The 13455-nt window shown below is 43.2% G+C and overlaps 1 protein-coding gene across 1 annotated transcript in view; it reads left to right on the top strand.

Annotated features, from left to right (window-relative positions):
• The window catches only part of LOC140198658 (dipeptidyl peptidase 4-like), a 188561-nt gene that overhangs the window by 42723 nt on the left and 132383 nt on the right, over positions 1–13455 (top strand). The gene's annotated exons all lie outside the window — the stretch shown is intronic.

Below are 13455 nucleotides of genomic sequence, written 5' to 3'. Positions count from 1 at the left end.
AAACAGAGATCAAAAGAATTCTGGGAATCACAGATTGTGGTGATATTGCAGGAAAAAGATGTTTAGACAGATAATTAACCATAATCTTGATGAGTAGGGTCGGCTGGTGATGCAACGACATCAGCGTCGGACCTGGGAGCGGAGGTTCCCGGGTTCGAAACCAGGTGAGTCCGCTCCCGAGTACGCTTTCCATCCGTGCCGGGTTGAGTGTCGAGATCGCAATAAGGGGAAAATACTGCGAAAAAATGTCTGTGTGAGGAGTGGCATGCCACACAGTCTCTCTCTCTCTCTCATTCCACGCCTTGTAAAAAGCCATGAAAAAGACATCATCATGGATGCACACATGCACACGCACAGACTCGCACGCACACAGGCACACCCCAAAAAAAATCTTGTTGAGTGTTGGATAAGCTCAAAGGGTGAAAAAGCCCATTGTTGCTCTATTTCAATGTTTTTGAGTGAACTTCATGGTGAACCTCTTGTTATCATATATCAGGCCATGACACATCTGATGAGATGCGCTGTATAATGCATCTATAAATATTGATGAGGGTCACAAAGGACTTTCTGAATTTCCTTGGCCTCCTGAGGAAGTCCAGGCAGTGGTGTGCTTTCTTGGTCATAGTGTCTACATGGTTGGGCAAGGACAGGCTGTTGGTGATGTTTACACCTAGGAATTTGAAGCTCTTGGCCATCTCACCTCATCACCATTGATGCAGATAGGGACATGTACTCAACTCCATTTCCTGAAAATGTTTGTTTTGTTGACATTGAGGGGAAGTTTGTTGTCTTGAAATGACAGTCAGCTTTCTATGTACTCTGCCTTACCCTTGTTTGAGATCTGACCCACTGTGGTGGGGTTATCTATCAACTTGTAGATGGAGTTAGTGCAAGATCCGGCCACATAGTCATAGATGTGTACAAAGTAAAGTTAGGGTCAGAGAAAATTTGATTATGGGCCATCAGTATTGTGAAAATTGTGGCAGAGGTGTTGCAACCTATCCTTATTGATGGTGGTCTGTTGGTCAAGATGTTGAGAATCCATTTGCAGAGAGAGCTGTCATGTCCTAGGTCTAGTAGTGTGGAAATGAGTTAGTTTGGATTATCAATACTGAATGTGGAACTATTGTAATGTATGGATCTGTTTCTTTTAGAGCAAAGACTCAGCACTATCTGTGGACCAAAAACTTACCTATATGCATTGATCTGTTGTTTACACATGTGCAGTCATTCAATCTCTCCCTCCGTTCTCTCTCTCTTTCTGTGTTCTCGTTCTCTCTCTCTGTTCTCTTTCTCTCTCCATTCTCTCTCTCTGTTCTGTCTCTCTCTGTTCTCTCTCCCTCTGTTCCCTCTCTCTCTCTGTTCCCTCTCACTCTCTCTGTTCTCTCTCTCTCTCTGTTCTCTCTCTGTTCTCTCTCTCTCTGTTCTCTCTCTCTCTCTGTTCTCTCTCTGTCTGTTCTCTCTCTGTCTGTTCTCTCTCTCTGTCTGTTCTCTCTGTCTCTGTTCTCTCTCTCTGTTCCCTCTCCCCCTCTGTTCCCTCTCTCCCTCGGTTCCCTCTCCCTCTCTGTTCCTTCTCGCTCTCTCTGTTCTCCCTCTCTCTCTGTTCATTCTCTCTGTTCTCGCTCTCTGCTCTCTCTTTCCTACTCTCTCTCTTTTCTCCCCTCTCTTTCCTCTCTCTCCTCTCTATCTTCTCTCTCTTTTCTCTCTACCCTCTCTTTCCTCTCTCTCCTCTCTATCTTCTCTCTGTTTTCTCTCTTTTTTCTCTCTCTATTCTTCCCCCCTTCTCCCCTCCAGTTAAACTCATCTCCCAAATGCATGCTTTTATTTAAATGATATGTAACTGCACAGACACAATAAATTGGTGCCAAGTACAAACCTGAATGTCAAAGAATATCACTAACTGCCCTGATAGTTACAAGATGATTACAGGATAATGTGACAATGGCTTTTGTCAGGAAAGCTGATGAATTTGATAGTGCTAATGAAGACTGGGTGTCTTATGTACATAGAAACATACATAGAAAATAGGTGCAGGAGTAGGCCATTCGGCCCTTCGAGCCTGCACCGCCATTTATTATGATCATGGCTGATCATCCAACTCAGAACCCCGCCCCAGCCTTCCCTCCATATCCCCTGACCCCCGTAGCCACAAGGGCCATATCTAACTCCCTCTTAAATATAGCCAATGAACTGGCCTCAACTGTTTCCTGTGGCACAGAATTCCACAGATTCACCACTCTCTGTGTGAAGAAGTTTTTCCTAATCTCAGTCCTAAAAGGCTTCCCTTCTATCCTCAAACTGTGGCCCCTCGTTCTGGACTTCCCCAACATCGGGAACAATCTTCCTGCATCTAGCCTGTCCAATCCCTTTAGGATCTTATACGTTTCAATCAGATCCCCCCTCAATCTTCTAAATTCCAACGAGTACAAGCTCAGTTCATCCAGTATTTCTTCATATGAAAGTCCTGCCATCCCAGGAATCAATCTGGTGAACCTTCTTTGTACTCCCTCTATGGCAAGGATGTCTTTCCTCAGATTAGGGGACCAAAACTGCACACAATACTCCAGGTGTGGGCTCACCAAGGCCTTGTACAACTGCAGTAGTACCTCCCTGCTCCTGTACTCGAATCCTCTCGCTATAAATGCCAGCATACCATTCGCCTTTTTCACCGCCTGCTGTACCTGCATGCCCACTTTCAATGACTGGTGTATAATGACACCCAGGTCTCGTTGCACCTCCCCTTTTCCTAATTGGCCACCATTCAGATAATAATCTGTTTTCCTATTTTTGCCACCAAAGTGGATAACTTCACATTTATCCACATTAAATTGCATCTGCCATGAATTTGCCCACTCACTTAACCTATCCAAGTCACCCTGCATCCTCTTAGCATCCTCCTCACAGCTAATACTGCCACCCAGCTTCGTGTCATCCGCAAACTTGGAGATGCTGCATTTAATTCCCTCATCCAAGTCATTAATATATATTGTAAACAACTGAGGTCCCAGCACTGAGCCTTGCGGTACCCCACTAGTCACCGCCTGCCATTCTGAAAAGGTCCCGTTTATTCCCACTCTTTGCTTCCTGTCTGCTAACTAACTCTCCACCCACACCAATACCTTACCCGCAATACCGTGTGCTTTAAGTTTGCACACTAATCTCCTGTGTGGGACCTTGTCAAAAGCCTTCTGAAAATCCAAATATACCACATCCACTGGTTCTCCCCTATCCACTCTACTAGTTACATCCTCAAAAAATTCTATGAGATTCGTCAGACATGATTTTCCCTTCACAAATCCATGCTGACTTTGTCCGATCATTTCACCGCTTTCCAAATGTGCTGTTATCACATCCTTGATAACTGACTCCAGCAGTTTCCCCACCACTGACGTTAGGCTAACCGGTCTATAATTCCCCGGTTTCTCTCTCCCTCCTTTTTTAAAAAGTGGAGTTACATTAGCCACCCTCCAATCCTCAGGAACTAGTCCAGAATCTAACGAGTTTCGAAAAATTATCACTAATGCATCCACTATTTCTTGGGCTACTTCCTTAAGCACCCTGGGATGCAGACCATCTGGCCCTGGGGATTTATCTGCCTTCAATCCCTTCAATTTACCTAACACCACTTCCCTACTAACATGTATTTCGCTCAGTTCCTCCATCTCACTGGACCCTCTGTCCCCTACTATTTCTGGAAGATTATTTATGTCCTCCTTAGTGAAGACAGAACCAAAGTAATTATTCAATTGGTCTGCCATGTCCTTGCTCCCCATAATCAATTCACCTGTTTCTGTCTGCAGGGGACCTACATCTGTCTTTACCAGTCTTTTCCTTTTCACATATCTATAAAAGCTTTTACAGTCTGTTTTTATGTTTCCTGCCAGTTTTCTCTCATAATCTTTTTTCCCCTTCCTAATTAAGCCCTTTGTCCTCCTCTGCTGAACTCTGAATTTCTCCCAGTCCTCAGGTGATCCACTTTCTCTGGCTAATTTGTATGCTTCTTCTTTGGAATTGATACTATCCCTAATTTCTCTTGTCAGCCACGGGTGCACTACCTTCCTTGATTTATTCTTTTGCCAAACTGGGATGAACAATTGTTGTAGTTCATCCATGCAACCTTTAAATGCTTGCCATTGCATATCCACCGTCAATCCTTTAAGTGTCATTTGCCAGTCTATCTTAGCTAATTAACGTCTCATACCTTCAAAGTTACCCCTCTTTAAGTTCAGAACCTTTGTTTCTGAATTAACTATGTCACTCTCCATCTTAATGAAGAATTCCACCATATTATGGTCACTCTTACCCAAGGGGCCTCTCACGACAAGATCGCTAATTAACCCTTCCTCATTGCTCAAAACCCAGTCCAGAATAGCCTGCTCTCTAGTTGGTTCCTCGACATGTTGGTTCAAAAAACCATCCCGCATACATTCCAAGAAATCCTCTTCCTCAGCACCTTTACCAATTTGGTTCACCCAATCTACATGTAGATTGAAGTCACCCATTATAACTGCTGTTCCTTTATTGCACACATTTCTAATTTCCTGTTTAATACCATCTCCGACCTCACTACTACTGTTAGGTGGCCTGTACACAACTCCCACCAGCGTCTTCTGCCCCTTAGTGTTACGCAGCTCTACCCATATCGATTCCACATCTTCCCGGCTTATGTCCTTCCTTTCTATTGCGTTAATCTCTTCTTTAACCAGCAACGCCACCCCACCTCCCCTTCCTTCATGTCTATCCCTCCTGAATATTGAATAGCCCTGAATGTATCCCTGAGCTCCCATCCCTGGTCATCCTGGAGCCATGTCTCTGTGATCCCAACTATATCATAATCATTAATAACAATCTGCACTTTCAATTCATCCACCTTATTACGAATGCTCCTTGCATTGACACACAAAGCCTTCAGGCGCTCTTTCACAACTCTCTTAGTCCTTTTACAATTATGCTGAAAAGTGGCCCTCTTTAATGCTTGCCCTGGATTTGTCGGCCTGCCACTTTTACTTTTCTCCATAGTACTTTTTGTTTCTACCCTCACTTTACACCCCTCTGTCTCTCTGCACTGGTTCCCATCCCCCTGTAGTGAACTAACCTCCTCACACCTAGCCTCTTTAATTTGATTCCCACCCCCCAACCATTCTAGTTTAAAGTCACCTCAGTAGCCCCCGCTAATCTCCCTGCCAGGATATTGGTCCCCCTTGGATTCAGGTGCAACCCGTCCTTTTTGTACAGGTCACGCCTGCGCCAAAAGAGGTCTCAATGATCCAAAAACTTGAATCCCTGCCCCCTGCTCCAATCCCTCAGCCACGCATTTACCCTCCACCTCATCGCATTCCTACTCTCACTGTCGCGTGGCACAGGCAGTAATCCCGAGATTACTACCTTTGCGGTCCTTTTTCTCAACTCCCTTCCTAGCTCCCTATATTCTCCTTTCAGGACCTCATCCTTTTTCCTACCTACTTATGTAGAGAGGGTTGAACTGTATTGTAAGGCAAATAATGTGGATGAGGAACAGAAAGCCACCACACTTCTTAGCTTAATGGGTGCAAAAATGTACAGGTTCTTACACAACCTCGCGACATCCTGAAAAGCCAGCAAGCATGACATTTGATAAAATTCCTGCAATCTTACAAAATTCTTTCAGCCCTAAACCAATGGTAATAACTGAGAGATTTAGATTTCACAAGAGGAACCAGTGAAAGATGAAAGCATTTCTGAATACATTGCGGAACTGCACAAAATTTCCCAATACTGTGACTTCAGAGAAGGATTTCCTGATGCATTAAGGGACAAGTTTGTATGTGGCAAGCACTCAAAAGAGGCCACTGTCTGAAAGAGACCTAACCTTAAACAGGTTTTAATCATTTCAATATCGTTAGAAACTGCAACAAAAGATGTAGCAGAATGACAGAAAATGAGTTTAGAATGTGAAGTGCAAAAAAGCCAAAAATGTTATTGATGTGGCAAATACTCCCATAATGCAAATGACTGTTGGGTCAAAGAAAAAGTTTGCAGAAAGTGTCAGGACAAAGCCACGTAGAGAAGGTGTGCAAGGCAGACAAAAAGCACAACCAAAGAGAAATATAACACTGAGTGAAAAGTTTCAAACACAAACCTAAGCAAATGCATCAAGTAACTAAATGTGAAACAGAATCAGACACCACAGAGCCTAACAACAGTGAGCTGTCATGCTTAGAACTGCATAGCATTACTGAAGCAGATCACAAAATCATATGAATCTCAATAGATGTGTCTGGTGTAAAACTGAAAATGGAGCTGGACACAGGGTCAGCTTTGTCTATCATTTCAGAATCTGACTCTAACAGTCTTTTCTAAGCTATCATTAGAGAAGACCTCAGTGATGCTAAAGACCTACACAGGAGAAAAACCGTCTCCCAAAGGCAAACTGAAAGTGAATGTGATCTATGGACGCCAACACAGCAATTAGAACTTTATGTGTTGAAAAGTGGAGGAGGGCCAACACTTTTTGAACAAGAATGGTTGAGAAAAATCCAGCTAGATTGGCACACAATCAGTGCTCTCAATGTGTCATCAGCAGGCAACTGCAGCCCAAATAGTACCAGTCAACAGAGACTGTCACAGCTACTTAATGCTAATGAGAAGGAGTTGGTGAAGGGTATTGGTAAACTCAAAGGCATGAAGGCCAGAATTGAACTGAATGAAGCAACAACACCAAGATTCCATGAAGTACGTCCAATGCCTTATGCACTATGTGCTAAAGTGGATGCTGAACTACAGAACTTGGAGGTATCTGGAATACTCTCAAAGGTTGAGTGTAGTGATTTGGCCATGCCCATTGTCCCAGTGATCAAGAAAGGGAAGGCCAGAGCCATTCACATATGTCAGGACTTCAAAGTGAGCATCGACTTTGTGCTGCGTACTGTGTGGTATCCCCGCCACAAATAGAAGAGATTTTTGCATCTTTGGCAGGCGGGGAGAGATTTGCAAAGATTGACCTGTCAGAAGCCTATCTGCAAATGGGAATCAAGGAGTCAAACAGGAAATTCCTCAGAATCAATACTCACAAGGGACTGTTCCCGTATAATCGCTGGTCTTTGGCGTCACGTCAGCTCCAGCAGTTTGGCAAAGAGCAATGGACCAAGAGCTCCAAGATATCCCAGGAACATAATGTTACCTTGATGACATCATTGTGACTGGCAAGAAGGATAAAGAGCACTTCCAGAACCTTGGTAAAGTGCTTAACAGGCTGAGTGAGTACGGTCTCTGCGCAAGAAGAGAGAAATGTGAGTTTCTTAAGAATTAAATCTCATATTGTGGACATGTCATTGATAATCAGGGCTTATATAAGTCACGCGAGAAGACTGAAGCAGTGCTACAGGTACCCAAACCAGAAAATGTGTCACAACTCAGTTCATACCTGGGCCTTGTAAACTACTACCACCTGTTTCTCCAACACATTGCTACAGTGCTGTACCGATTGATCACGCTGTTACAGATGGGAACAATGTGGGAATGATCAGAAAGATGTGAAAAAGCATTCAAGAAAACAAAGAGACTAATAACATCAGACGAACTGCTCACCATTAAGACTCTCTGTGTCCATCAGACTGGTGTGTGATACGTCCCCTTATGACATTGGTGCCATTTTGTCACACACAATGAAAGATAGATCTGAATGTCTGACTGTGTTTGCTTTAAGATTGCTGACAAGAGCAGAACTCAACTATGCACACATTGACCGGGGGACTCTTAGTCTAGTATGGGGAATAAAGAAGTTCCACCACTGCTTCAATGGATAAAAGTTTATGCTAGTGACAGATCACCAGCCCCTTGTGTCCATTATCAATTCCAGGAAGGGAATTCCAATGATAACTACTACCCAGTTACAATGTTGGGCGCTATTCCTAGGAGCCCACTCTTATGACATAGAATTCAAGGATACCAAGCAACACAGCTGATGGCTTGTCATGTCTTCCACTACTGACAACGAAGAAGGAAAGTCTTCATACTGTGACCCAGCAGAAGTGTTCCTCACCACAATGGTGGATCAGTTGCCGGTAACAAATTCCGAAATACAAAGAGAGACAAGGAATGAACTAACATTGTCAAAAGTCTATGACATCATCATGCAAGGATGGCCAGCTCACGGTATCCCTATGTTCCCAAGGTTCTCAGTGAGACGAAACCAACTGTTGGTAGCTCAAAGAATGCTGATGTGAGGATCTCATGTTGTGGTTCCCTCTAAACTATGCAAGAGAGTGTTGGAGAATCTGCATGAAGGACAGCTGGGTACAGTCAAGATGAAGAGTCTCTCCCAGAGCTATGTGTGGTGGTCAGGAATAGATGGACAGATTGAAGACTTGACGAAATACTGTTCGTGCAATGACAAATCAAGCATCTACAATGCTGTTCATGACCAGGAGTCTCAGATCTTGCACAGACCTCCTGAAACCAGATCTATGGAGGGAAGTGCAGAATCAACAACTTAGCCAGTTGCCAAGTGAAGCAGCAAGGATCTTTAAGATTGGACAGGAAGTGCTAGTGCATGATTATCAAGAAGACAAGTGGACACCCAATAGGTTAGTGGCAAGAAGTGGACCACTGATGTACACAGTGGATGTTGGAGATCAGACATGGAGACGTCATGTGGACCAAATACTGGATGCTCAAACAAAAAGCACAATGGAGTCATCTGCATCCAACAAGATGGACACATTACAGCCACTGGACTTATCTCCCAGTGATGATCATGTCATTCTCGGCAATGTGACACTGGCAACCAACAGCATGGTCTTTGACAAGACACCTGCCAAACCTCATGCCACTCCACAGGTCCAGAGGTGCTACCCCGAAAGAAACAGAGTATCTCCCAAAAGACTGAATCTCTGGTATAGTGTTTAGTTATGGATCGTTATTGTGAAAGCAGTTTTATTTGGATATGGACAGGGAAATTGAATGTTCTGTAATATTACAGTTTTATATTGCATTAATCTAAAGGGGGGAGGAAGTGTAACGTATGGATCTGTTCCTATTAGAGCAATGACTCCCCCTGGCACTACGTATGGACTGATGACTCAGCTATGCACATTGATCTGTTGTCTAAGCATGCGCATTGATCTGCTCTCTCTCCCTCTCTCCCTGCAATATGAATACACCAATTAAAGCCATCTCCTGCATGCATGCTTTTATTTAATTGATATGTAGTTGCACAGACGCAACAACTATAGTCAATACATAGGAGTTTGTCACAGGTACCTTTGTTATCGAGATGTCTCAGAGGTGAGTATGTGAACAGGCAGGTGGCATCCATTGTGGACCTCTTTCAGCAGTGTGCGAATTGCAGCGAGTCAAGGTTGCCTGGAGTTGACATGCAGGATCAGCATCTCAAAGCACTTCATGATTGTGGATGTCAGAGCCAAAGGCACGTTACCATAATTTTCTTTAGCACCAGGATGGTGCTGGCCTTAAAGCAGGTGGGAACTTCAAACTGAAGAAGGGAGAGGATAAAGATGTCTGCACATACCGTACTTCTGGCAGCTGGATCTGAGGACAGAGCCGGACGACACATCTGGTCCAGACACTTTCTGTGTATGCACTCGCAGGAAGCCTGATCAATGGTGAGTTTGGCTTTGTTCCCTTGATTCACAACTCAAACGCCTAACAGATTGCAGAAGATGGTGGAAATCTGAAATAAAAATAGGTAGTGCTGGAGATACCCAGTCAAATCACCTATGTCCCCAGACACCAGGGGATCCCAAATCTTCTTTATGCCATGGAGTCTGTGAACCTCAGACTGGGAACCCCTGCCCCACACTAAAGCCTTCACTCTCCTTCCTCTCCTGCCTTTCTACTGTCTCTATGTCTGGAATGCACTACCAAGGATAGGTAGATTCAACTGTGGTATTTAGAAGAAATCTGCCAGGACAGAAGTTGCAAGGCTACAACAAGGAGTGAGCTTAGCTGGATCACTCTGAGTAGTCAAAACATACACAGCTGACTGAACAGCCCCCTACTGTGTTATAAACATTCTGTGAGTTTCTGAAGTTAAAATATGCTAGCTCCCAAAATGATAGCCATTTCTCAAGAGATTTGAGTGATGACACCACGTGAGTCAGTGAAAGATTTTATTCCGGCATGAGCTGGGGAAAGCTTAGTGACTCAGAGGAACTTCTCAGAGATACTGATTTTACAACACATGCTGTTGTTATCTTCTTGCTCTCACTGAAATATTTTACAACTGTCTTGGTATTGCCAACTGAATTATGCTGACCTAGCAGATATTTTCCTGTTATGTCAGCTGTCAGCTTTGGATCTGATATTTTCCATGGTAACTTAAAAACTTTTTCTGGCCTTCAATTTCTCTTATCTTCTTCCTCTATATAACTATATGTAAAATATTTACACAAATTGTTCAGGTTTTTATTGCTAGTTTCTGACCTATCATTGACAGAAGTACCTTTGGTCAGTTACCTGAAACAGAACCTTCATATTATGATAGCAACACACATCAAAGTTGCTGGTGAACGCAGCAGGCCAGGCAGCATCTCTAGGAAGAGGTACAGTCGACGTTTCAGGCCGAGACCCTTCGTCAGGACCATCTGAGTGTTACATCTATCACAAATAGGATTAATATTGTGAATAATATGGGCTAATTTATCCTTTGACATGTGTGCCCGATGCACTACTGTATCAAGGAATGACGGGCACAAATAGATGAAGTATTTACCAGATGAGAAGTTTTACTCCGTTGATTACAGTATCTGAAAGTAACTCTTGCAATTCCAATTCCCAGGCAGCTTTAATTTTATCGTTACATATCATTCGTAAACTCAACAACCATTTATAAATTGTAGCTACTAAACCTTTCTGGAGTGGTTTAAGCTAAAGATTTAATATCAGCAATTATGGTGTAAGCCCCATTACCAACTTCAGTGCAATTTAAGTTAGAACAGAGAAATACCCATCAAATATGTTTTTTCAATGAATTAACAGTTTACATAATTATCTAATATCGTTACAAGTGGGAAGTGGTGACTGCATTGCTGAAAAGAGACCTAACCTTAAACAGGTTTTAATCATTTCAATATCGTTAGAAACTGCAACAAAAGATGTAGCAGAATGACAGAAAATGAGTTTAGAATGTGAAGTGCAAAAAAGCCAAAAATGTTATTGATGTGGCAAATACTCCCATAATGTAAATGACTGTTGGGTCAAAGAAAAAGTTTGCAGAAAGTGTCAGGACAAAGCCACGTAGAGAAGGTGTGCAAGGCAGACAAAAAGCACAACCAAAGAGAAATATAACACTGAGTGAAAAGTTTCAAACACAAACCTAAGCAAATGCATCAAGTAACTAAATGTGAAACAGAATCAGACACCACAGAGCCTAACAACAGTGAGCTGTCATGCTTAGAACTGCATAGCATTACTGAAGCAGATCACAAAATCATATGAATCTCAATAGATGTGTCTGGTGTAAAACTGAAAATGGAGCTGGACACAGGGTCAGCTTTGTCTATCATTTCAGAATCTGACTCTAACAGTCTTTTCTAAGCTATCATTAGAGAAGACCTCAGTGATGCTAAAGACCTACACAGGAGAAAAACCGTCTCCCAAAGGCAAACTGAAAGTGAATGTGATCTATGGACGCCAACACAGCAATTAGAACTTTATGTGTTGAAAAGTGGAGGAGGGCCAACACTTTTTGAACAAGAATGGTTGAGAAAAATCCAGCTAGATTGGCACACAATCAGTGCTCTCAATGTGTCATCAGCAGGCAACTGCAGCCCAAATAGTACCAGTCAACAGAGACTGTCACAGCTACTTAATGCTAATGAGAAGGAGTTGGTGAAGGGTATTGGTAAACTCAAAGGCATGAAGGCCAGAATTGAACTGAATGAAGCAACAACACCAAGATTCCATGAAGTACGTCCAATGCCTTATGCACTATGTGCTAAAGTGGATGCTGAACTACAGAACTTGGAGGTATCTGGAATACTCTCAAAGGTTGAGTGTAGTGATTTGGCCATGCCCATTGTCCCAGTGATCAAGAAAGGGAAGGCCAGAGCCATTCACATATGTCAGGACTTCAAAGTGAGCATCGACTTTGTGCTGCGTACTGTGTGGTATCCCCGCCACAAATAGAAGAGATTTTTGCATCTTTGGCAGGCGGGGAGAGATTTGCAAAGATTGACCTGTCAGAAGCCTATCTGCAAATGGGAATCAAGGAGTCAAACAGGAAATTCCTCAGAATCAATACTCACAAGGGACTGTTCCCGTATAATCGCTGGTCTTTGGCGTCACGTCAGCTCCAGCAGTTTGGCAAAGAGCAATGGACCAAGAGCTCCAAGATATCCCAGGAACATAATGTTACCTTGATGACATCATTGTGACTGGCAAGAAGGATAAAGAGCACTTCCAGAACCTTGGTAAAGTGCTTAACAGGCTGAGTGAGTACGGTCTCTGCGCAAGAAGAGAGAAATGTGAGTTTCTTAAGAATTAAATCTCATATTGTGGACATGTCATTGATAATCAGGGCTTATATAAGTCACGCGAGAAGACTGAAGCAGTGCTACAGGTACCCAAACCAGAAAATGTGTCACAACTCAGTTCATACCTGGGCCTTGTAAACTACTACCACCTGTTTCTCCAACACATTGCTACAGTGCTGTACCGATTGATCACGCTGTTACAGATGGGAACAATGTGGGAATGATCAGAAAGATGTGAAAAAGCATTCAAGAAAACAAAGAGACTAATAACATCAGACGAACTGCTCACCATTAAGACTCTCTGTGTCCATCAGACTGGTGTGTGATACGTCCCCTTATGACATTGGTGCCATTTTGTCACACACAATGAAAGATAGATCTGAATGTCTGACTGTGTTTGCTTTAAGATTGCTGACAAGAGCAGAACTCAACTATGCACACATTGACCGGGGGACTCTTAGTCTAGTATGGGGAATAAAGAAGTTCCACCACTGCTTCAATGGATAAAAGTTTATGCTAGTGACAGATCACCAGCCCCTTGTGTCCATTATCAATTCCAGGAAGGGAATTCCAATGATAACTACTACCCAGTTACAATGTTGGGCGCTATTCCTAGGAGCCCACTCTTATGACATAGAATTCAAGGATACCAAGCAACACAACTGATGGCTTGTCATGTCTTCCACTACTGACAACGAAGAAGGAAAGTCTTCATACTGTGACCCAGCAGAAGTGTTCCTCACCACAATGGTGGATCAGTTGCCGGTAACGAATTCCGAAATACAAAGAGAGACAAGGAATGAACTAACATTGTCAAAAGTCTATGACATCATCATGCAAGGATGGCCAGCTCACGGTATCCCTATGTTCCCAAGGTTCTCAGTGAGACGAAACCAACTGTTGGTAGCTCAAAGAATGCTGATGTGAGGATCTCATGTTGTGGTTCCCTCTAAACTATGCAAGAGAGTGTTGGAGAATCTGC

This window comes from Mobula birostris, chromosome 6 (genome assembly GCF_030028105.1).
Source record: "Mobula birostris isolate sMobBir1 chromosome 6, sMobBir1.hap1, whole genome shotgun sequence".
Classification (NCBI taxonomy): domain Eukaryota; kingdom Metazoa; phylum Chordata; class Chondrichthyes; order Myliobatiformes; family Myliobatidae; genus Mobula; species Mobula birostris.
The sequence above is the reverse complement of the archived record's forward strand: the minus strand, read 5'-3'. Positions and strand labels throughout refer to the sequence as shown.